At 37.5% G+C, this 25,913-nt stretch overlaps 1 long non-coding RNA gene across 1 annotated transcript; it reads left to right on the forward strand.

Annotated features, from left to right (window-relative positions):
- The first annotated feature begins 382 nt into the window (after positions 1-382).
- On the forward strand, positions 383-13,594 carry LOC111941511 (uncharacterized). Its single transcript, XR_002870074.2, has 2 exons — positions 383-479; positions 12,135-13,594. It is a non-coding gene; the product is annotated as an uncharacterized LOC111941511 (long non-coding RNA).
- Positions 13,595-25,913: the final 12,319 nt, after the last annotated feature.

A 25,913-nucleotide genomic window follows, 5' to 3' on the forward strand; every position in this document is an offset into this window, starting at 1 on the left:
TCCTCTCCTCTCCTCTCCTCTCCTCTCCTCTCCTCTCCTCTCCTCTCCTCTCCTCTCCTCTCCTCTCCTCTCCTCTCCTCTCCTCTCCTCTCCTCTCCTCTCCTCTCCTCTCCTCTCCTCTCCTCTCCTCTCCTCTCCTCTCCTCTCCTCTCCTCTCCTCTCCTCTCCTCTCCTCTCCTCTCCTCGAGTCTCCTCGAGTCTCCTCGAGTCTCCTCGAGTCTCCTCGAGTCTCCTCTCCTCGAGTCTCCTCGAGTCTCCCCTCCCCTCCCCTCCCCTCCCCTCCCCTCCCCTCCCCTCCCCTCCCCTCCCCTCCCCTCCCCTCCCCTCCCCTCTCCTCCCCTCCCCTCCCCTCCCCTCCCCCCTCCCCGCCTCTCAAGTCTCCTCGAGTCTCCCTCTCCTCTTCTCGAGTGTCCTCTCCCAAATCAACCAAAACAAACAAACAACCAAAGAAACAAACAGGCAGTTCTGTCAAGAAACAGGTAAGAAACTTTAAAATTGGGGATGTGAGTTAAAGAAAAATTGACAGCTTGCTCTTTTTCTTCCTTTCACAACGGTTTTTTTCCAGAAACAACCTTTTTTATAGTCATGTTTGCAATGATATTAATAACTGGCACAGTACAAAAGCCTGCAAGAAGTAGAATACTTGTCCTCTGCCACTGCTGGCAGCTCTCTCCAACCCAAAACTTACCTGACACATTAATGTCTGCTTCTCTGATGGAAGTGATGTGGCCAGGACAGTACTGTAAACGTCAACATTTTTAACCTTCAGAAAGCCATTGACTATGTTTTCTTTCTTGTCAGAACAGAAATGCACATTGTCAGATGTTGCCCCTTTACCTCCTATCTATGTTGACATGAACTGTACTACTGCTTTTTCTATTCTCTGAATAGAAAGCCTGAAAGGATGGGAAAATAGTCTATGGATGGAAGTGTCTTCTTCCTCTGCACAAAAAGTTGATTTTTCTTTTTAACCTGTTTGGAGCTTGGTGTTCCCTTTATTTTGCAAATTAGTATTTTCTTGGCAATGTGGTATTTAGATTTCTTTTATTAATATTATGCTTCCCACTCCCTATCCCAAAGCCAGAGGTGAGGTACACTAATCTTCATCAGGATGTCCTTGGTGCTGTGTCTTAGGCTCTGGTGCATGCCAGAAAGGGACTATGAAAACTTGAACTGGACAAGGCTGGATGATATTCAAAAGGGTGTTCTGGCATTAGTAGGGCTGTGCATGACTTTAATCTCATTTTTGTTTTAATTTAGTTTGCTTTGTTATGTTATCTTATTGAAGCTGTTTCTTGACAAGACTTCGTTTTTACTAGTTTTGAACAACTATCAGTTTCTCCCATTGTGATTTTACACAGCAGTATTTTCTAGATTAATTGGTAAATTATGGAAAATGCCTTAATTTATGTTTTGATCTGATCCACCTAGTATTGAAAGGCTTTTCATAGAAAATGCTCTCATCTTTTTCTAAAACAATAATGCAGTTCTGAAGAAAAGCAAGCTTTAAAATGTAGCTCATAGCAATTTTGTGATTTCAAACAAGGGACATTCAAAACAGACTTCTTCTTACAGTCTGCTGTAATCAAATAACTCTATCTCTCCCAATTTATGAGGTTAGGGGTATTCCATGCATCTAAATTAAACTACCAGTGACCTCAAAGGACCAAATTATTTTAGGACTGGGTCACCAACCAGTTCCTGGTAGTGTAGAGAATGTCATGGTGCTTCTCAGATGACTCATAAGGGCAGATGTTCTGCAGCCTCTCAGATGTCACACACCCTTTGCCTTTATTGTCCTCCATCAGGCCATATTGTCTTTATGTGTTCAGCATATTCACAGAGAAAACACGTCTGTAACATGTTTGGATATGCTTGTGTAAGTCACCCTGTGGTACTGTGGTAGCCTGGGATTTTGGATGGATAAATCTTTATATGGCTTTTAACTCCATACAGACTTTATGGACCAGTAGGACTCTGGAAATGTCTTCCTTCTTGCCGAGGTCTGAGCTGTTTTCCCCATGGAATACCCCTTTCTGACTTTAACTTTTCATACTGTCCAGACCACTCTGACACAACCTAAGCAGGGATTCCAGAAGTTTTTGGTAACACTAAGCTGTAGTGTGTGAATCCCTGTGTAAGTATAGGATCTCCCAGCTGAAGGCCCTTTTTCCTTCCCTTCACACCTCAACAAGCATTTGTCTAATTGGCTTTTGGGTGTGATACAAAACACAAATCCTGTACAGGCTCTTATTCCTCACAGAAGGACACAGAAGAGAACAAACAAGGGGAAACCCAATTTGAAAGTGACAGCAGAGCCAGTCCCAATTAGACTCATCACAGGGACATAGAGCAGTGAGGCAACCACAAACATGCAGTGCTGGGCCGACTTTAACACACACACAAATCTAACTGCCCAGACTTACTGGGAGGGCTTTTTACTCACTGGTCCTGCAGGAAGGCAGTGCAAACAAAGCAGAACTCACTGCCTACTCTTCCAGTGACATTTTACAGGAAAATGTTGAAGGCAGTTGCCTCTGTCATCTTTGACTCAGCATGGATTGCCACTGCCTCTGAGACATGGAGGCCAGAGAGGCTTTGTAGGAGTACAAACAGGTACAGCAGACAGAGGCACAAGACCAGAGCAGGCACCTCGCTCTACATGCTTGCTTCCACAGCATAAATTTCAGTAGGAGGAAGATTAATTTATTTGGTTCAACTTTTGCATTCTGTGTGTTTATTTCTTTGTTTGCATTTGCTTCCATCTTTTGTGCTACTAATGTATTATCACTTCATTAGCAAATGCTCAGCCCTTCATAGATATTACTGTTATATGAATATTTTCTTAGTAGTTTTAGTCAGCTTCGTAACTCAGTTCCAGGAGACATGCCAGGTTTACAGACATGGTTTATATTGGTATTTTCTACATATAAACCAAAACAGAAATGTTTGAGAGAAAGCCTTCCTTATAATAAGAAAGCGGGATTCTGCCTCATCGCATTTTAAAATAAATTTTAGTATGCACTGTTTTCACGTGATCAAGATTCCTTCTCTAAAGTATGTCATGTACTTCTGGCAGCAGATGCTTTCCTGGCAGCTTCTTTCTCAGGCCTTTGGTCATTATCCTCCAATGTCACCCAGTTAACTACCACCACAGGCAGGAAATCACTCATGAATCATGACTTCTGTGCATCTGTAGGACCTCAGATCTCCTCTGACCTTAAGCACTCTCTTCAATGCCATTAAATAAATTAAATGTTTAAATTACCTATATTAGCTTTAATTGTATAATTATAGAGTCAACGAGAAATAAATCTGTAAAGGGGAAAGTCTAATCTAACAAAAGACTTGCCCTCACTTCGAAATGGATGAACATGCCAGTGGAAATTATAGAGGCCTCAGTAGGAAATCAACTTATACTAAGGTTTCATCTACTATAATCATATAGTATAAACAATACCAGATTTTTTAGTTAAGGGAAAGTGTCCTCATGTTATTTCAATGTTTTATCAATTTATTATATAAAATATAAAATTGTTTCTATTTATTTTTTAATTATAAAATAATAAAATAATAAAAATAAATAAGAAAATAAATAAATATTTATTATTTATCATTACGTCATATCCAGGAGAAAACAGCAGCTTTTATGCACTGGGATGAGGATGTAGTGAAAACCTTCCTCTGAGACACACAGAGATTCCAGGCAGAGGTCAGGGGATGAGAACAACGAATAAAAATTCTAGTACTAGTAAAAATATCTTAAAACAGATCTGAATTTTTTCAGAATGTAGAATGAAATTAGAAGTTCTATTTAATGTGATTAAATTTAATTAAGTTTGATGAACTCAGATTTAAGTTAAACTATGCTCTTTTGCAATGTCAATAGCAGTCTCCCATATCTCCATTTACCTGTAAACTGTTCCCGAATAAAGGTTTTGGGAAGATGAGTATCCAGATTCATACTGCCTAGGGATTAAGTTATTGGAGACTGAATGTGGGCTCAAGACTAGATCTTATTATTTCCCTTTGTATCGGACTCTAAGTGCAGGCATGTCTCAGGGAGTGATGGGGAAATTGTGTATCAGCAAAGGCAACTTGCAGGAGATACCAGGAGCTCAGTCCCTTGCCTTTTTAATCTCCCTTCTGCAGTTCAAGACCACCTTGCAGGATGGATAGGAGCTGTTGGAGCTCTAGTCAGGCAGCAGAACAGAGGACCAAGTGGATGAGAATGATGTGTTTTGTGAGAGCTGGCAGCAATACCTCTGTATTTTCCAAATAGTATTTGTCTTCAGTTTTCTTCTATTACACTGGGGACTGACTGCAGCTGGCCTCCATGTCTGAGTGGTTAATAAAGTTGATTTACACTGTTTATTTCTGTCAGAAGTCCATCAAGCATACTTTATTTTGCCTCTGGTAAGTCCCCAATTTGTTACTCCATAGTCTGCTTCCCCAGACACATCGATTCCATAAAAAGAGAAACATCATTACAACATATTGCCAAACTAGTCATTCACAAAGGAAAGAAGCACATTTATTCTTAGCACCTAGTAACAGTTAACTCCGTTTATGCTGGCATTACCTTTTCATGGGTAAAATATACGTGAAAGAAGTGTGTAATGTGCAACTCTTTCTGATTACAGTGATTTTGATTTAAAAGTTGGCGGGTGGGGTGCTGTAGCTTGGTTTGCCAATTGTTTTATATAAAAATGTTGTTAGGGAGGTAAGAAGGTTTCCTTCCCTTCTTTATGAAGTCTTTTCATCTGTAGGTAGAATTTCTCATGGAAGGATTTACTTCTTCTGTTAGCTCTGCTGCAGATTTTTGCTGATGGTTCTTCCTAGTGCTGTGCTCCCACCCTCCAGGAAGAGGGGGAGAAAAGTCTGCCACAGAGAAAGACTCTGGCACCTGCAAAGCTGGGAATTACAGTAGCCAAGACATCCTGTAGCAACAGGGGAGAAGAAACTCTGTCGTCTCCCCACACTCGACAGCTCCTGGGAATTAGGATCAGAGTTTTATAAAGACAAACTGTCATTGCATCACATATACTGAAAAACAAATTGCAGGGAAGCTGGGCCATGAATTGATTCTCATTGATTAAATTCTCATCTCAGTGTGCTGGAATAGTGTGGAAGATCCAAAAGATCCTGTTGCATGACAGGTCTACATAAATCCAAGGATTTATGTAGTGCTTTATGGAGCACCTTGGGAGAATCCAGTTTTTGTCTCTATTTGAATATAAAACTGTGGTTTATTTTCAAAGAAAATCTTAGTTAAAACCTCATTTAAGACTCAGGATAAGTAGGCTAAGACTCACAGAAGTCTTCCTAATGTCCAGAGTCATGTTTTTGGCAAATTAGATTATAAATGGAATAAGAAGATAATAAAGAAAAAAAGTTAACTTAGCTCTCAGAAAATTAGATTTGTCCAGATAATTTAAGTGACCTATAAGGAAAGGTTTGCTAAATGTTTGAGATACTGTAAGGGCATACAGGAGAGCTCACTAAAAGAGTACCTTTCCACTTACATTGAACTGCTGTGCCCAGGCATGGCCAAACAACCAAAATAAAACACACACTTATCTGAGGCCTGAAATAAAGAATGACTAAGAGACCTCCAAGTGAGCTCTGATGTAAACCAGATGCACACAACAACTCAAAGCTCTACAACTATAGGTCCAGGAGAACAGAGCCTTCAGGAGATGGAGCAAAGCTGTGCCTTCACACAATGCTTCTTGCTGAGCATGGCACTAATCCTCATGACATGCCTTGGCTGAAACACAGAAAGGCCAAGGTGAAAAATATAAGCTGTATTTTTTCACACCAAGCTGTATTTGTTGCAATTGTTTTTGAGAACAGTTTGCTACCTTCTGCGGGAGCTTGAAGACACTGACAGGTATCAACACCAGCAGGACTTTGTCAGAGCTCAATCTTGCACTTCCCCCTTCATGTGGTGACGGATACTTTCCATCCATCCTCAGACTGCACTGTGCAATTCTCTTGTGCCAACGGACAACCTTGACAATGTTGAAGTTGCTAATGGATGAGTTGATGTTCCACCATACTGGAACTGATCAACATTATGCAGCTCTGTTTTGTTGTGCATGGTAGAATTAATGTGTTATCTAGACTGCATGTTCCCTAAAGACTCTATGCTTCTGCTTTTTTACAAACTTCTTGCACAATGGAGTCCTGGGCTGTTTTTTTATTTCAGGTGCTATGTTATTACAAGAGGCGCAGATATTCCATTAATGAATAGCAAGAACGGTGGATAGATTCAAATGAAAAATACATGAAAGAAAAATGAAAATTGTATTCTAAAAAGCTGAAGGAGCAGATGCTAACATGGTGGGATTGACTAAATGTAACCAATAGGGGATGATTAGATTGTATGCTGAGCAAGGCACATTTGCCATGAATGTTTTGAGGATAGTTTACTACCTTTGTGGGAGATGGAAAATAATGATATATATCAATACTAGAAGGACTTTGGAAAAAAAGTCTTATTTTATTTTTAATGGAAAAAATGTTGATTTCACTACAATTAAAAAAAACCACAGAATTCTTGAGGTTCGAAAAAGATACAGAGTAAAGACAGCAATGCTGTAATCAATCTCTCACAGATCCAAAGGTTTTGGAATTTATCTAGCTTCTCAAGAAAATAGCAGTCTCAAATGAACTATGAGTACTTGCTTATTTTAAAAAGGTAGACTTGGAAGAGTTACATCAACATTTTGCCTGAAACAATTAGCTAAATATCTGTTACTGACAGTCAGAAAATCCATGGATATTCTTTGCTCATTTCTGTGTCTGGTGGTGGTGAAACAATCAGTGAAGGCAAAGGTTGCCCTTCTTCTGGAAAAAAACTACTTGTTGAATTAATTTTGTTCTGGTTTTGTGTGACAAAGAGCATTCTTTATTGTGTATTGTGGTTTTGTGGTTTGAACTGTGTTGCAAGTAGAACTTTTTGCAGTCTTGGAGAATTCAGTTAAGTCTGAAGCGCAAGTCACTTTGGAACACCTCTAACTTGCATGATTGTTCACTTAACTGATCACCAAAGGATGCCTTGGTGCTGGAAGCTTCAAAGAAAGTAGATTCTTCAACTCAAATTGGCTTTTCATTTAGTAATGAATTAGAGTCAAATAAGGAGAACTTTGTTGCATTGTGGAGAGAGGTTCTGTGAACAGGAAAAAGATGGAGAAAAGGGATTTTCACAGACAAGCAACAGATTATCACAACAAAGCTGAAGGGCAGAATATGTACGAATGAGTGGCCATGTGAGAAATCTGTGAGTGAGAGATGAAGAGAGAGGGAGAAGGAGATGGTCTGTTGTGGAGAGTAAACCAAATTCATGATGTGCACATATCAAAAATCCACACCTTGATTTCCCCCTTTTTCATTTTTCTAAACTGCTCAACACTGAATATTGCTACTTCCAAATTTGTTAAAATTTGGTTGGCTGACAAAATATGCTGGATGATTTTTGTCAGGATCTGTGCTCTTTCTGGCTAATCACAGCTCTGTGAAAATCCACCATTTAACCAATCCAGAATTTAAATCTATCTTCAAAAGGCCACTTCAGCACTACAAAATGGGAGACCTGAATAGGTTATGACTTCTAACATTATGTCATCTATGCATATAGAGCAGTGCAGAGAAATGCTTACATGAAATTTTGTATCTAATGAATATTCTCAGAAAGTATGGAGGGAGAAGTAGAAGTTATAAATCTTTTTAGATAAATTAATTTTGGAGTCCTCAAGGAAAGAGAGCTTAAAAAGACATGATATTGAAAAGAAGTGCTGCCACTCATGTTCTCGTCACAAACCTTTCAGGAAGATTTGAAAATCAGATGCTAGGAATCTGAATTTTGGAACACTTAAAATCTGTATCTACTTCGGAAAATCCAGGCCAAAGCATTATCTTAAATGTGAGTTATCTTCACCAATACAAGAGGTACTTGGTGTTTAAGTATTTTTATGAAACATCATCAAAAAAGCCACAGTATTCTAAGTGGTTAGTGTAGTTTTTGGCCCTGTGGAGGAGCAAATCTTCTTACTCTCAAACCAAACATTTCATAATATGGAAGAAAACTTTTCCATTGTCTTCCCCAGAACCTCTCTGCTTTATAGTACTCAAATGTCTAGGCTATTTTTTCAGCAATATTTATTTTTTTTAAAGAATGGACCTGTCTGCAAATTGAAAAAGGAAAGAATAAATTGTCCTTGTGCTAAGATGCTCTGCAGGATTGTACCACACCCTATCCATATGGTATGGGCTCCAAGGCCCAGTGATGTGATATGAACATCCCTGTGTTTGCCTAAATTTCCTGGGCAAGCTGAAATCGTATAAACTACAAATGCAGAGAACACAATTTTATAATAGTGAGGAGAAGCCTGGTGAAATTTTAAAACCCTCAGTCAAAAAATAAATGAGATAAACTACCTCTTTCTGTGTTGAGCTTTCATTAGAGGCTTCACCCAAGTTTCAAGGAGAATCAACCTCTAACTTGATTAGCTTTCTTTGTTGAGATAAATGTGGACATTAGTATTTCTCCACTTACTACTAACTTGCATCATACGAGAGTTAAAATGCTACTTTATCAGTCCACACTGTTGGACATAAAGACAGGCACACAAATCTGCATGGAAACTATGACCACTGATCAATGGGAAACAAATTTTCTGTGGTTTGTTTATTTCGTATTTGTGCCTTCTGCAGTAATATCAGACTGACACATGCAAATATATAATTTTTAAAAAGGGACAAATGAGAGGAACAGTCAACCGGTGTCTAGTGAATACTGGTCAGTAATGATCACTGGTCAAACTTTTGCAGGTTTTTTTTCAGTTTTTTTGAAAAACTTCCTTCATCTTTTTGCATGAAGGCAGTATCTATGCTGTACTAGTATAGTACTCCCACAGTCCATCCGTTCAAAGCACAAGGAAACAAATGGTGTAAAACCCAGACGGATTAAACCAGAAAGCCAAACATGAAAGAAGGTACATTTCTGGAGTTCACTTATCTTACTCAATTCACTTTTCTTTGGAGCAGTAGCCTGTATGTCCTCGCTAGGGGAAATGTACTGCTGAATGAGTAGGGAGTTTTACATGCATACCACCTGTCTGTTTTCAGACAATTCACTTATTAACTTTCTTCTTCAAGTTTGTCTTTCAAAATTGTTTGACTTACACTTTTACAGGAAAGATGGCAATTAATCTATGTGATTCACAGATTGAAAGTAAGAATTAAAGATAAACATGATGTTTCATAAAACATTATGAAATTCAGTGCACAGATTGTCCTGGGTACTCTCTGAGAGACAGTTGGTTTAAGTTAGGAGAATAGACCTTTGAAAAGCAGCAGTGAGAAGTGTTCTTAACTTAGGAGAGATTTTATTTTAGAAAATAAGGAGAAAATAAAAATTAAAAGAAAAAGAGATGTTAAGCATAAAGCGAAGTTGATGAAGACATGTTGAAACAAGAAGTTGCCATTAGCTGAAAACACTAATGTCTAGATTTGATAACTATTGAGATATGAGGAATCCTGTTTGTGCAATAGAGCCCGAAAGTAGACTACGTGATTCCTCCTGAAGCTAATATCTGAATATTTATGAAGACACATCAAGGCTCTGTGAAAATATAATATATAATATAATAAGACAATGGAATGCATTTAGGTACTTTTGGCAAAAAAATTGTTCATTAATGTTATTGATGTACACTGGAAGACATCTGATGTGAGGTTCATAATTGAAATGTTACAAACACTTCAGCATATGGATCCTTCACATTCACTTAATTGCCAGTTTAGTAATAATTTTATGTAATGAGGAATTATTAATAATACGTGAAATACTAAATTGACGTAATCACCAAAAAAAGTAATATGACATCTACTGTGCAAAGGATGTTATAATTCCAGGTGTCTTCATTATATTTTAAACAAGTAATATAACTGGTCGAATTCATCTTTCAAAACTATTGACTCTATAAAGTAGTACTAATTTTTTTTATAATTGTCTTTAAAGGTAAGACTATTAATCAGATATTCTTTTTTCCCCCTCATCCTTAATAATCCTTATTAACATCCAGTTATGACAAAAAAAAAAAAAAAAAGACAAACGATCACTAACAAACTGCTTTACAATTTTGTGGCAAAAGTCCTGCTGTGAAATAAATCTCTGTATGCTGAATTTTTGATTATGTAGGTAGATACCAACACCTTGTTCAGATGGGTGGGAAAAGGGGACCAAATTTGTCTCTTTCCCTGTTGCAGTTTAATCATTATGGAAGATTGTGATAGTGGGACAAGAGATCTTTTATCTCCAGCACACCAATAAAAATCTTCCCTAAGTTTGCAATTACTGAAAGTCAATAGCCTATTGGTATGAGAAATGTACTCTTCAAGGACAAATGTCCACAACACAGTTATCACCGCTATTGCCACACAGAACAGATTGAGCAGGCACGGAGAATGTCAGGCACCTCCCCAGGTAATCCTCGTCACGGCAGGATCGGCGCACACTGATGTGGGGACCAGTGAAGTGTGCAAGGCCGCTCATTCTCTGGGAGCCTTGTCTAGTCTATGACTTCATTTTCCTGAGTCATTATTCTGACACATCTCATGGGCAACATCTTCAGTGAGAGAAAAGAGCCAATATGAGTTTTACTTAAACTGGTATAAATCAAGAGAAACCCTACTGAAGCCAATGACTTTCCACACAAAATCATAAAAGCAAGAGGTAAACTGGATCTACTAATGAACAACAAAATAGAAAGCAAACTCTTCAATTTCAGTTTACTTTACTTCAGTTTAAAGTGGGGAAAAAAAGGAATTGAAGTTCTCTGGTTCACCTGATCTGGGAGCAGGAATCGTGAGACTTAAGCTTTGATGTATAAAATTCTATGTGTGCACTAGTCCAACTAACAAAAATTAGTAAACCAGAATTACTACATGTGCCTTTAGCTTTTCTGCTCAATTTTTATAAAGCTTGTATCAGTGATAAACTTTGGTTTAAATTGAAAGGATAAAGTTATGTATATTTACTGGAAGATGACACTTTCCAAACTTCCTTTAAAGAAACTAGACGACAAACATGAAAATAAAAGGTCAATTTTATTTCAATTTTAGGTGGACACTGCTTTCAAAAGTTACGCTTTGGATAAAGGAGATCTCACTTCACACCTAAGGAAGCTCCATTCCAGATTTTACTCAGACCAGTCATAAAGTCTTCAAAGGGCAACAGTTGAAGGCAGAAAGATTCAGGACTGGAATTTATTCATTATTTCATGCTTCCTTGAACAATTTTTAAATAAAATCTGAAAATAAAATATGATTTTTAGTACTTCCAGTGCCTTGTAAAATTCTGAATTATGGAATCTGAGCAGTTCCTTTCTGATTTTCTCCCTGGAAGAATCTATATAGAAATAGTGTAAACTATATTCAACAGCAAATACAACACAGCCCTTAGAGAGATCATGCATATATATTTCATAAGGGAGATCAAATGAATTATTTGTACATCCCACTATAACAAAGTAAGGAATTTTTCAGGCTATGTAAAAAGTCTGTGCTCTTTGGGTGATATAATTTCAATGCTAGTACATATGCTGTGATTTGATGAATTGCAATAATTACTATGTGCATTGTACTCTTCCCTTCTTGTTTTCACATTTGCAGATTTTTCTCTGAGAGGCTTACTAATGGTTTGTGTTTTAACCAATTTAATACCTCTTTTCTTAAAGCATTTAGAAGCATTTGTTTATATAAAGAAATTGCTGTAGAACAGGCAAAAAGGATCTATTTTAATACGTTAGAAATCAGCAAAATAGTATTGCAGAAAAACAAAGCATTACATATTGTGAGAAATGATACAACAGAGTATCTTATTTCATATAAAATGTATTAAGCAATGGCAATCATTTTAGGCAAATGTTTATTTTTTATCTGATCGCTAAGCAAGAGAGAGTTCCATTCATCTTAATTTTTGCATTTTTAAGTCCATATAACTTAGTTCACACTTGAGAATGAAGCTGAATGTTAATAATTTTCCTTTGTGTATTATGAAAGGCAAAATATTTTTCTCTCTCTCTTTTTTTATTTTGTTTTGCTTCTGCTTCTGGCTTTGTGTTTAGTAAAGGAAGCCTGATGTCCAAGAAGATATCTTGTCATCTGCAACAAAAGTGGCAGCAGGAGATGGCTATAATGTTCCTTTTCCCCTCATGGAAGAAGAGAGGAAGACACAGAAAGAGAGTGAAAGTGTAAAAGGAAGCAGTAAAATTGGAAAGAGGGAATTTGGAAAACTCTTTCTCAGATGTGGTTTGATTCCTGGTAGACTAGAATTACAGTGAATATTATTTATAGTGTGGCACTCTTTTCCTTTCTAAATTCTCTGTCCTTAGCTTTCAGATTTGTATTCTAATTGAAATCAGAGGAGGATACTCTTGCTTATATTAAATAGTCTCTTGAACTCTTAGGAGTACCACTGAAATAAAACCCCAACCCATACCAATTTATGAAATGGCAATCCAGCAAATTTCCTGCTGTCTTTTTTAATCTTAAATACAATTCTGTAGTAATGGAGTGAATGAGGTAAAAAATAGGCACATTGACAAACATACTCAAATGCTGTGCATTTCACCCAGGTCATCAATAAAAGGATTTCTAAGATGACACAAGTAGGAGAGTAGACAAAATTTTCTAAAAGTGTAACCTGTGATAAGTACAGTAGGACATACACGTAGCAAGGACATACAACATACAACATATAAGGACAGTAGCAAGAAGGTCCAGTCCTGAGGTTATCAAGCAATATCAAATATTAAGTTCATGGGAACCCTCGGTGCTTGAACCTCCACGGAGCATGCCCTAAACAACAAGCTAACAATTTAGTCTTGTAAGAAACCAGAAACAATGGATATTTGCCTTACAGAAAAGACAGCATCACTCTGAGGTTTTTTACATTAGAGCTGGTGAATATTTGCTGAATATTATCTGCAGATACTACCTTTATTTCTCTTTGTAACCTGTACTCAAAGAGATAGTAACATTGTAAAATTCTCAGCAGCTCTTCTTATTCAAAATTAGTCACATACTTCTCCAGTGAATTTTCTCTTCAAAATCTGCTTTTGGTGAATATTTGAGCTAGCATTCACTTTTTCATGAGTTATTCATACCAATAAAGCTTGAGCTCTCAAGTGTTCCTGGAAAGCTAACGTGAAAGCATTGCAAACATGGTCTAATTGAAATCCACTTTCCACTCTGAGCAAATATTCACAGAACATTTTTCCTACTATTTACTTCGCTTTAGTTGACATTATGGGCTAAAATCTCACTGATGTGCACTAAAGAAAGACGTCAGAGCAGAAACCTCTTCAATAATGCAGGTGAAATATTCCTGGAAGAGGCAGGTCTCTTGAACAGGCATAGTATGATTTCATTCAGAGGACAGCCTTAAAAGAGACTGCTCAATGGCTAAGTGAACTCTCTTTATTGTTTTAACCACACATCAAAATATAAGAACCTATGTTGTACCTCTCTGTAAGCTCCCCTTCAGAATTAATCAATAAAGTTATTCATCTAGCTTCTTTCATAATTACCAGTGATCAACTTATTGCTGGCGTTAAGATAAGCTTCTTCAGAGCACATATTTGTTGCTGACATGAGAGGACACAATACAAGGAGTGACCAGTGGTGTAACCTGTCTTACACTTACAGTAAATAGATAGATAGATAGATAGATGGATAGATAGATGGATAGATAGATAGATAGATAGATAGATAGATAGATAGATAGATAGATAGATAGATAGATAGATAGATAAAGCTATTCCCCCTGAAACACCTTGCTTTGTGGAAATATCAAAAAATCTTCAGTCCAATCTATTCAACCTTCCTGTATAGATAGGGTTCAGTGCATTAGAAACCTCATCCTTTCTAGGAACATGATGAGGTCCACAGAATAATAAGAGACTCCAGAAGGCAATTCTGATCTTGGTTGACGAGAGCTATTTTCTGGATGTGCCCGTTTCCCCATTAAGGAGAAGGAGACCTTACAGTGACACAATCCCCAGTGGATGCGCCTCAGAAAAATGTTGGTACTGGGGAGAAAAAATCAGATCCTATTGTCTCCAGTGTCAATATGTCCATAGTGCTGCTATCAATCTTCCTTGTAAAATTATCTTCATTGTAACCTCCTTGAGATGTACTAACCTACTGAGAAACACTCATTCATGCTGGCAATTCCCTGCTACTTTGATTGCCTTTTAAGTTCATCTTCTCTTATTTACTCATTCATTACAGACTGTTAAATGAAGCACTGAAAGGGATAGGAAATACATCTCCCACAGAACTCTCAGAGGAAGAAAACTTAAAGAAAGTTCATTACAAGTTGTGTTTATATTTCTCACTGTGAAGCTGGCATTGCTAATGTCACAAAGCCTACCAACAGTTTTTGGGGATTTTACTGTAAATCTAGTGAACACCATCTTTCCATAGCTTTGTGCATGGCCCCTCTGGGTCACAGCTCAGCCATTTAGAAGAGTGTCTATGTCTCCCCGGATTTGTACTACACACAAGTTGAAGCCACTGGCTGATAGGAAACAAATAAAAAACTAAATTCCCCATAATCCTCGACATAATACACAACATTTGCATACAAAACAGATAATTGTAACATATGCAATTCACCTTTATGGTTGTACAAATTTGTAGCTGCCAAAACTTTTTTATTGGTACATATATCCTATCACTCCAACTATATCTACTGATTCCATGCTGATATTTATATTATCTCTACTGCAATAGTTCTTGTAATATGGCGTATCTCATTGCAATGAATTTCCTTCAACAAGGTTGCAAGACATGAAGTCAGCTCTCTCCTTAGGTGTTTTTTTTTTTCTTTTAGGTTCTAAGTATTCAGTCATTAAAAAATAGTTTCCTACATACTAAATAGTGTCACCCAGTCATTTTCATAGAGTTAAATAAAGCACTATAGCTTGGATTTTAGGTCCAATGGCCACACCATGAGAATACAATTCATTCACTAATTAAATGCCCACTACCTCCATCACTAATGCCTGCCAAATCTAAATTTATATGGCAAAGAACTTTCATTTTATATGATGCATAGAAAAGAAGAAAAAGAAGGGGGGAAAAAAGACCAAGACTATTAATATGTAAAAAATTACCACTTTAAGGTCAGAAGCACCTCAAAAAGAGTCACTAGAAATGGAAAGGAGACTCTTAGTATCATAATAATTTAGTAATGATGTAAGTAATAGTTCTGACTTTCTCTATGTATTACAAGCAGCTAGTTGACATGCTTTTGTTGCTACTCTGTAACTACTGGTTTATTGCCCTTTTGGATGGGGGCAGAAAGGCATGTCAGTTTTATGTGGCTTATTGTCAAAGTTCATAAAGCTAGATTAGGCTGAGATCTTGTTATGCTTGCTCCTCCCTTGCAGCAGAATTACATACTATTTTTTCTGGACATATGTGTGAAAATTAGTATGAATATTTATTTTAAGGCTGGTTCGGTTTCAGCTTCCCCTCATCTCTACTATCTCTGCATATTCATACACACACCTTATTCACCTTTTATTTCACCTTTTTTTAGAGGTTATTTTTATCTTTTTAATTGTTCAGTAGACTTAGGATATGTAACAATGGATAACTGTGCAATACATTAAATACTTATGGGTATATTGTGCCTTCTGTTATAATATAAAATCCATCTATTCTGGTTGATGGGTTTTAACCTCACACAGAATACTTTAAACTCCATTTGGACTTGTGCCTACAATCACCTTAGCAAAGTCTCTTAAGTAACTGCGCACAGCCTAATTAGTATGCATTATCAATTAACAAACTTAATAGCCGGCAGATTGATTAGATCCTCTGTTGCAGGGGCAGAGCTGAAGCGAAACAGAATGAAAAATCATTGCACGCATACACTGCTGCTTTGTTATTTTCTCAGATCCCCTCCTCCTCCTCCACATTCCTTTAATTAATGCATACATATGGTTCTGAATATCTTGTAAACTGGAGCTTGCTCTAACTCTTTAATAAAACTCACTCGTAGATGAGAGAGCCATAGTCCATGCCTTATTTATTTCTGGCTGAAAACATCAAGCATTTGTTTTCACCCAGATCTTTCCTCTCTAAATGGTGCAAATTTTAGAGATCTGCTGCTTCTAAGGTGATTGTTTTCACAGTTACTGATAGAGAAAAACAGGTAAGTTGGAGCTGTGTACATCACTTCAAATAGCCATTAGCTGAGATGGTGCTTCAGGCATCGTGCTGATGGTACGCTGACACATACCAAAAGGTGGATGCCATAATTACTGTAGTAAAAAAAAAAAGCATAGCACAAAACAAGGCATATAATTTTATAAATTCTGCAATATTGATGAGCTGGAAAATAAGAATACAGGAAGAAAAACGTTTCTATTTTGAAACTAGGAATCATACTAAAAAAAATCACTGTCAATTTTAGACAAAATGCTGGTATTAGACAGGATTTGCATCAAAGGATGCAAATTCTCAAAGACTGCTGAAAACAACACTGAAGACTATCAGTTGCTGCCTTGAAGTAGTGGCAAGCTCTATCCTTGGGCTAATCAGCCTTTGTACACTGAGAAATAAAGCGATGCTTACTATAGTGGTGTGAGCACTAGCAGCAAGTTTCAGAGTTAATATCTATTTAGCATTTATATAGTATTTACATATGCAAATGACTGAAGAAATATTAGCTAAATAATCAGTGGTCACGCAGGTCATGTAAAAGTATCCATGATGGTTGATACTGGCAAGTCCAATAAAGGTACAAGACTACTTTCGTAAAGGCTATTTCAACACATGCTGTTGTCAAGACTAAATCAGTGCTTGAGGCTCTCTAATTCCCGCATCTGCACCCCTGTTCTGGGGTTGTGAGGTTGTGCTATCACAATTGTTACCATTTTTCTAACCACACAGTCACAAACCCAATGGTTGAAGTTGGAAGTGACCTTTGGATCATCTAGTCCAAGCCTCCTACTGAGACAACAACAGTGGTGTGAAAGTAAGATTTCTTAAAGAACAGCTGCTTTGAGTCTTCTGAGGAGTCATATCTGAAGAAGCTGATGGCTCTAGCCTCATCTTGACCTAAAGGCACTGGCAGACTGAATTCCCTAGCTGAGAAAAGAGCAACAATTAAGGGTGGTATGCCGAATTGTACTTTTCTTTTCCAAGTAAGAAGTTAAGCATGCTCATACAAACTCAGTAAAATACTCTGCAGTACCTTGCAAGAGGAAAGGTAGCACTTCTCACTGGATTGAGATATTCTTTGTCAAAAAACCCCAGAAACTTGCAGACCCTGCTGAGTTCAGGACTCTAGCCATAATGGGAGATACTTCTGTCTTGCTGGCATGCGAAAGTTCCTACTAATCTACTGTCCCATTGCAAACCAATTTTCCACGTGTATTTTTCATTCCAATGTCATTGATTTCTCTAGCCCACCATTTTTCTCTTTGTAAGCAAAACGAAACAAAAGAGCATAAGGCATGTGGAAGCAGTATGATCTGCACTGTCTTTGTAGCATATTATTATGCCCTTCCATGACTTTTTTTTCCCCATCCCCAAAAAGGCAAACACAAAGAGTTAGAAACTATTTTCACTCTGAGGTGCAAACAAATATGTGTGATTTAATAACCAACTTAGCTGAATAACCTAGCTGAATAACTTCTTAGCTGAAGTTAGAGACTACCCTCCTCTCAGGTTCTTCTGATGTCACTTGGGTTTTACATAAAGTGTCACACAGCCTTATCTACTGTCTCCTCAAACACAAATAATTCAAACTATTTCACTGCTATGCAGATTTTTTTCCCTTTGTTCATCTTTTTTTTACATATTTAAACTGATCTGCTGCTGGTGAAATAAAAGTGATTTTTAAAAGAAAAACCCACACAGGAATATTGCTGTGTGTTTTGATTTAAAGAATTAGACAAACCACAAAGATTCAGAAATGTGATTAAAATATTTTACATTAAAAATCAGCTTCTTTGGATTATAAAGAAATCTGAAACACTGTTAGAAGAAACAATAATATCTAAAATATGAAAGATATGACTTCCAACAGAAAAAGGCTTCCCTTATTAAAAAAAAAATTCTTTAAGAAATAAGAAGACTGGAATTCCTTTGAGTCTAGGTAAGGATGGAGCATTAATTAGCTGCCAGAAAATGGTCTCTTAACACTGCAGTAAGAAATATGCCTCTAATTCTCATTATGTGACCCAAGAGAGGGGCATTAGGTCTGTAACCAGTGAAACTAAAATGTGAAAACTTTTTTTTTTAATGATTGGACTACTCAGAGAGCAAGAGGTGAATAATCACCTGCTATCAAAGTATTCACTTCTCTGGATTAGCAGTGGCTCCATACAGGCCCTTTCTCCTCTCCTAAACCTGATATGCCCTGTTTAAGGCAGATCTTTTTATACAATATACAGTTTCTGAAAAAGTAAAGAGATCATAACAATAAAAGAAAGGCACTAATACAGAAAAGTCAAAAGTCAATGCATCAACTTTCTATTATCTCTGTGGGTATTGTTACAGTTGTTTCACAGTTCTACAGCTGTTTTACAGCACTCTGTAGTTGTTCATGTTATAGGAGTATTATTCAACGTGCATTCTTTACTCTCCATTCACATAGGTCCTCTGTATCTCTGCATGATGAAAAAGATTACTTTAGGTTAATATTGCTTCTTCTTCATCACAAGTCTAACTCAAACAGTTCCAAAATAATTAATGCCCCAAGAACACCATGTGCTTCATGGTGTTTCCTTTCTGCCAGGAATCATCTTTCAAATATTTAATAAATATGTGTAATTTTTGTTGTCCTATACTGTATGTTACCCTTTACCACATATCCTTTTGACAGCTCTCAGAACCAGAGTATTCCAGTACCATCTATCCCATGCTGGAGGCATGAACTAGTACCTACTTCAAATCTAGTATATTGTTCCTTTCACCTAGTTGTTCTGCATGCTCTGTATCTCCTCCTTCTTTGTACTACCACATCTTATTTTCAACTACTTTTTCCTACATGATATGACGTAACTAGTCATATTTCTAGGGAAAGATTGCATCAGTTTATATTTTATATTTTTAGGGATTTATAATGCAAAAGAAGCAACAGGACATCCTTTAATATGGACGTACTAAACTTGACAGGATAAACAACAACATACTCTTACATATCTGAGAGAAGATACATAGCATATTGCAAAACGATTTATCTACATTTTGAAGACACTTTGCTACATTTGTATTAGTTTATCTCCGATGTTTAAAAAATTGCAGCTGGATTACTCATCTGCCATAGCCTTAATGATATTAGTATTTTAAGTGCAATTTTTCAAAGTGTCTAGTAATTCTGTCTACTTAACATTTAGAAGGAGCCCAAATTTAAAAGAGTAGATGTTCAGCACTTTCTGAAAATTAGGCCATTTTATATGTCAAATGGAATCATTCCTGCACTTCTTGTGCAGAATTTGCTCTACCTCTTATACCAGCAAATATACCTTGAGGAGAAAGTAGAAGAGATGGTGGAACAGAGAAAACCAGCAAAATTCACCAGCAGACAATATTGGACAAACCTCACCATTGGCTTCTTGTTTGTTTCTATTCCAGAAAACTGTAAAATGTGTTTCACCTGCTCTGGAAACCACTGGCAACTTCAGACAATCCGGGTAGATTGGCCACACTAATTTTTTTTTTTCTGTTCAAAGTGCTCTATCAGGCAGCTGCAATGACATCCAAGGATTAACCTTTTCTTAAAGAAGTGCCCACCTCAAAATCCAAAAAGACACCACAAACTTGTTTCCAATGTTGTGCTAAAACAAGACCAATTGAAAGAAACTATCAGGTCTTTATTTAAATTGTTGTCCAGAGATATGTTCATATCAACTGACAGAGGTTCCTGCTGCACAAGGAGCACAAGAACTTCAAGTAGTTAACTGAGCAGAGGTAATTCAGAAGATGGTGCAAGAAATACCATTTTCTCTTCTCCTTCCCCAAGACCACAAACTGAATTCAACCAGAATGGGGCCCCAATATTTCTCCATATTTTCCCAAATGACTGACTTCTTGGAGATGTGAGAAGCACAGACCTCTCCCCTGATTTGGCATTCAACTATGGCTACATAAACAGGAATTTCCAAAAGCTGGTTACAGGTAAGTGAGCCTTATGAAAGATGAATCATCATCAGACCCTGGGCCCGCAGAAGAGATCTCAGCTGTCTTGCTGTCTTTGAGGAACTCCTATCTGTGACAACTGTATTTTTGGACATCTCACCTTCACCACAAAGCCCCATGATGAAGCTTTAGGAAAAAGATGGCAAAAGAAACTTAAAGCTGCAGCAAGTGTAATTCTAACTGCTCAGGAGACTGTTGGGCACATTTAAACAGCTGTTCCACATTCTTCCTATTATTGTGGTTTGGAAGAAAAGTGTTTTTCAGAACTTTCCTTACATCAAAAGCATGTTCAGGCCATATGATCATGACTAAAAAGTCTACAACAAAGGGCTCCTCTGTAAATTCTGTAAATCTGTCTCCTTTATAGGAATACATTATGATAGATACTAATTACAACACTGCATACTTATTTCTACAGGAACCAGGTCTCACTCAGTGTTCATTATTTCTTTTATTCTCATAATTCAGTCTGTGACTTTATTATTTATTATACACCATTGAAATGCAGCACTGAATACATTATTATTAAATCTCTTCTGAGCTTCTTATACAATGCTCCTGTATTATTTTCTTTGGGATTTACTAACAGAGATTAATTTATCTTCACATGATGCCTGTGAGATGAGGAAGGGTTCTGGCTTGAAAGTTATAGATAAGGATTTATGCCACTGAGGTTGAAAGCAAGATATGAGGCAATTTTGAATACGCAGTTTTTTAAAACTGGGGACCTAATTCATAAGACTAAATATATACATCAAAAGCACTTTATCTGTTCATAAGAAAATTCCCATTGAGCTTGGTTCAATCATGAAAGCTGATTGTTGCTTCTATTCAAAGGACTTTTTTGCATATCCAGAAAGTGAGGATAATGCTTATAATGTCCTTGGTCATATAAGGTCTCTCATACATGATCTCTGTTTCACAGCATATGACCTAGTGCAATAGATAGAGCTGAGACTAGAGTCCTCATCCCTGTTTTCTTTTCTTCTGTGACACTGTGAATGGGTTAACTGGAGCCAAAACAACCTATTCCTTCGTATGTTGTTTCCTACGTAAACAACATATTCCTTCCTATTCCTCTATGGTGTGGATGCCTACAGACAAATATGCTTAGTAGCAAAGCAATCGTAAAAAGTGAAAAAATTCATACTGGAAAGACAAGTTCCTTCAGATATTTTTAGAGTATTTTGTGTGCTTGGTTTTGTAAGAATGGTAATGTAATATTTATTTCACAATATGTTTAGTTCCACTAGCAGCCCTTGCTAGCAGTTTTACTGCTGTAACCTTTTTTCTTTCCCCAGAAAGATTCTGCTCTTCTGTTATTTTCCTCCTGCTTCAAGCAAGTTCTTTGATGCAGAATATGCTTTTCTTCCTTTTAACTTAGTTGAATATGGAGCATACTTCTGAGTTGTGAATAATTCATACAAGGAATCCTTATTAAAGATTTTCTACCTGGTATCTGCAGAAGACACAGGAAATCGCATCATCTATGACCTTGTGATAGAAGAACTGCTTTAAAAATTATTGAGTTATTCTGACCATAACCTAAATGCACTGACTTTTTCCCATAAGGAACCAGGAAATGCCACACATTTAATTGTTTTAATATTGAGGTGCAATCAATAATCTTCTCTCTCTTTCTGTGGGAGACCCTTTATTCGTGATTCCAAGCCTAGCTAAATAATAGGTAGGCCAATGATTTATTTTTAATATGAAAATCTTCTTATCTATCGAATACTTTAGCCCCACAAATGTCAAGTCATTTATTCAATTGTTAAGGTGACTGCTCATTTTCCATATTTTCAATGGAATTATTTCCACTTCAGTGCTAAAATATACTAAGCTTGAAGTAAATCAATTCCCTCCTCGTGCTAAAAATTAGCATAGCACAAACTAATCAATGCTATCAAACACTAGTGCAAAAGCTGTGACAATAACCGTATCAGTGAGGAAGTAAATTGCTTATTATGCCAAACTGGGAAAAAAGCCTCATCAGTCACAAACCATCTGATTCACAGAAATACAGTCTGTGGGTCTATTGTTCTTAGGAGTGGGCAAGTTTGTTCCCCAAGTCACTGGGAATACGTCTCCTGTGATAATACATGGCCCCTGCAATATTTCTCTGCAGCAGCACCTTCCCCATGCCCTAGTGCAAATGCTCAGAAATACAGAGCCCACATTATATGGGACACAGTAAGCTAAAGTGCCCATTCTCTGTCATGCACCAGCTCCTGTTTGGTGGAACCCTTGCTACAGTTCTGATGAGCTGGGGAGATGGCATTGCAGCTACGGTAGAATCGGGAGAGCAGGACCTGGCGCTCACCTTTGTCTCCAGTTTCCCGCATGACTAAGTACAGCTGCTCTTTACCTCTGCTTCCCCATCTGCAGACAGGGGTAAATATGTCCCTGCTGACTAGTGGTGTTGTGAGGACAATATGACTAATATCTGCAAAGCATTCAGGTGCCTGAATGTAGGGGTATAATAGAAAACCTGTGTAATAGTTCATTAAGGCAGGGCTGCTTCCACGCCTGTCTAACAAGACTGTCAGCAAGGATGGCAATTAGTGCCAGTGACTGGACCAAGACCACCAACTCGTTTCCTCTGGGCCCCCAAGCAGCCATCTGATGATAATAATTTTGGGTCTTTACCAGGCAGGGACAGACATGAACGGATGAGCTAGAAGGGAGAGGTTCTATGTTCCATTACTAATATCCTGAGCTATCCAGTCCTACTATAAAAATTCACTTTTATTAAAAGGTTATTTCTGTCACTTGCTATAGTATCGCTATCATTCTCTGGGATAGAAATGATGAAAGATCATTTTAAATGTTATCAATGCAATATTTAAACAGCTTTTTTTTTTTTTTTTCCCCTCAGAGAAAGTGCTTTGAAAAGACACCCCCTCCAGCATGTGTTAGTTCTTAACAGGGCCAACCTTTTTTAATCTCACAGTTCCTTGCACATTGTAGGGAGAAGAAAAAGAACAAATCTGCAGTATACTCTGCTACATTGTACTTCTTGCAGCCTGAAGGGACACTTCTTTATTTATGCTTAATAGATTGTCACAAACAGAAGTTGCTGAAGCAGGTGGATATTGATTTCCAGTAATATAGAGACATTGATATAAAATGAATGTAATTTTAGTATTAATATCTTACACTTTTAATAACACCTTTTGTCCCAGAAGGAAAACAAAATACTTTCTGGGGATCACCTTGCTCCCAGCTGTTGTGCAATGCCTGTATTATGGTGTTACATTTGTTGCCTTCAGAAAGAGAGTCCTTCCTGACATCTCAGCTATTCACAGCTGGAAGTAACTACCAAAGCCCAGATGAAGTTGTAGACTGTAGGAAACAAATGTATATGTTACAGTTTTTAGCATCCTGCAGCTGACACCCACATACTTTAACCCAATCTTCTCAACAAGTAACTCTTTCCTCCCTTTCTGCCTGCAGAATGATGAATGCGAGCTAGCAGGCCTTCTGCAGGCAGGACTTCCCCTAACAACACGCATGGATTTCCATTATATTCTGGTTCAGCAGAAAATTGTATCATCAGCACCACTTGTGCAGCTGAGATCATCAGAGTAGTCCAGGGGATTGAAACACACAGCTTCCATTAAAATGGATTAGAACTTCTTACTGGAAATGGACCTTCAAGTCACTGGACCAACTCTCAGTAAGAGACAGAATGCACTTTGGGGAAAATGGTATGGCGGAGTATAAAGTGGACAGCCATAAAACAGGTTGTAGCAAGTCAGAACTTCCCTGAAAGAGAAAGAACCTCACCTTTTTACAAAACAATGCATCTTACAAAGCCATTATGTTATGTAGTGTAATAACTTAATGCCTGCCTTTGCTACATTTCACATACTGAAGTAGGGGGGCTGTTTGCGGCCCTCCACTTATGCAGAACACAGAGATACTGATTATTTTCAAGGCTTCTGCTAAAAGGCACCACAACAGCATAAAAATAGCACTGTTTCAAGAGGACGGTTTAAGTACAAACTTCCTTGGGCCAATTGCAGCCATTGCTGAGGAAAGTAGTTTTGTGATCACAAACACAGGTGGTAAGTGGGAGAACAAAACCCTTGATATTAAATCTAACTTACTATTATGCTTTAAGACATAGTTAAATCAACTTGATAATGAATATGCTAATATCTGTTTTCTTAGATGAACTTAAACTGATGACTTTGATTGCAAAAGAATAAAATTGTTCTATTGAGGAGAAATGAAAGCAGCACTAAATCTAGTGTCTATTACAAAAATATAATTCTACAGACCCTTTCAACATAAATGTTCTTAGATATGATGTGCAAAGTGCAGCAGTCCCCTTAAGGCTCACTCCTGTAATGCTCAAGGCCCTGGGAGGTTTGGTACCAGCTTGTTTCAAAGTGCAATGACAGCAGATACAGGAAGGGAAAAAGTCTTTATTCAGGTGTCATGAGTATGCATGCAAATACTTCTATTGTTATTCACAGACTTGATCCATAGAAAAATTTTGCTGTTTTCAGTCATAGCCATGGATAATCAGAGTACAGATATCTAGACAATATACCTCTAAAAAATTCTTTGCAGCACAAACTTTCTGTTTTAATAAAAAAACCCACAAAACCCCATCTGCAGCAAGGTGAGCTCTGGTCAATAGGGTTGACAGAAACTTTATGTTACCTGGTGCTGTTTCCAGATGTCTCTGGCAGAACCCCAAAGTTGTCATACTGCCTTCCCTCATCCAAAAATGCCAAACAGCTCAGCCCTGCTTGAGAATGGTGAGACAGTGCCTGATGACAAAAGATTTTGCCTATGTTGGGGCCACAAGTATGTTTGGCTTGTCTTCCACCCGGAATAGCCCATGCAAATACTGGCATTCATCATCTTGCCAGCACATCTTATAATACAAGAAGTGATGGAATTGCAAAGAGATGAAACTTAAACTGATAACTGAGCCATGTAAAAATCCAGTAACTCAGTAAATTGTCTTAAAACCATGAGAAAATCCCCACATGAGAAAATGTTATGCATGTGAGTGAAGACACATGAGAACAGCAGCAGCTCATCTCAGGTCTTTTGGGCATTGTGTAGATTTGCAGTCCAGAAGTAGAAGAAGAATTTGATTAACCCTTCAGTTTCGCATAGATAGTTCTCACTTTCATCAGAACAATTAGCTACGCAAGGGAGCCCAGCAGTCTCAGAGAGAACACCAGTGAAGCAGTAGCATGAATATCACACTCCATGCCATTTTTCTTCTGTGCACATGCAAAAGACTCCTGCTTACAGTGCCATATGCACCATAATGCCTCTCAAAGACCCTAAACTCACTCCCCAACAAAGAGAGTGTGAACATTCATGTGGTTATTTATGCGACAGACAAAAGTGTAGTACAGGTAAGTATGACAGAAAGAGTTACTGAGTGAACATGTAGCTAATCAATGTGTGTGAACAGATCTGCCATACTTACTCATAAACGTGTAAATGTTGTAAGTAATGAACACACAAAATATGAACACACTCATTTGTCTACTTATGAAGAATCAATTATTTCCTTATCACTTTCTGAATTCCAGCCCATATTGCAGAGGATCATTTTGTCTTACTTCACTGAAAATATAATAAATCTTCAATACATCACCAAATCTAATAAATTAGTACAAATCTTGCAGTATTCTTTCTTTTCTAATCCT

Source organism: Cyanistes caeruleus, chromosome Z (genome assembly GCF_971803275.1).
Source record: "Cyanistes caeruleus chromosome Z, bCyaCae1.hap1.1, whole genome shotgun sequence".
NCBI lineage: Eukaryota > Metazoa > Chordata > Aves > Passeriformes > Paridae > Cyanistes > Cyanistes caeruleus.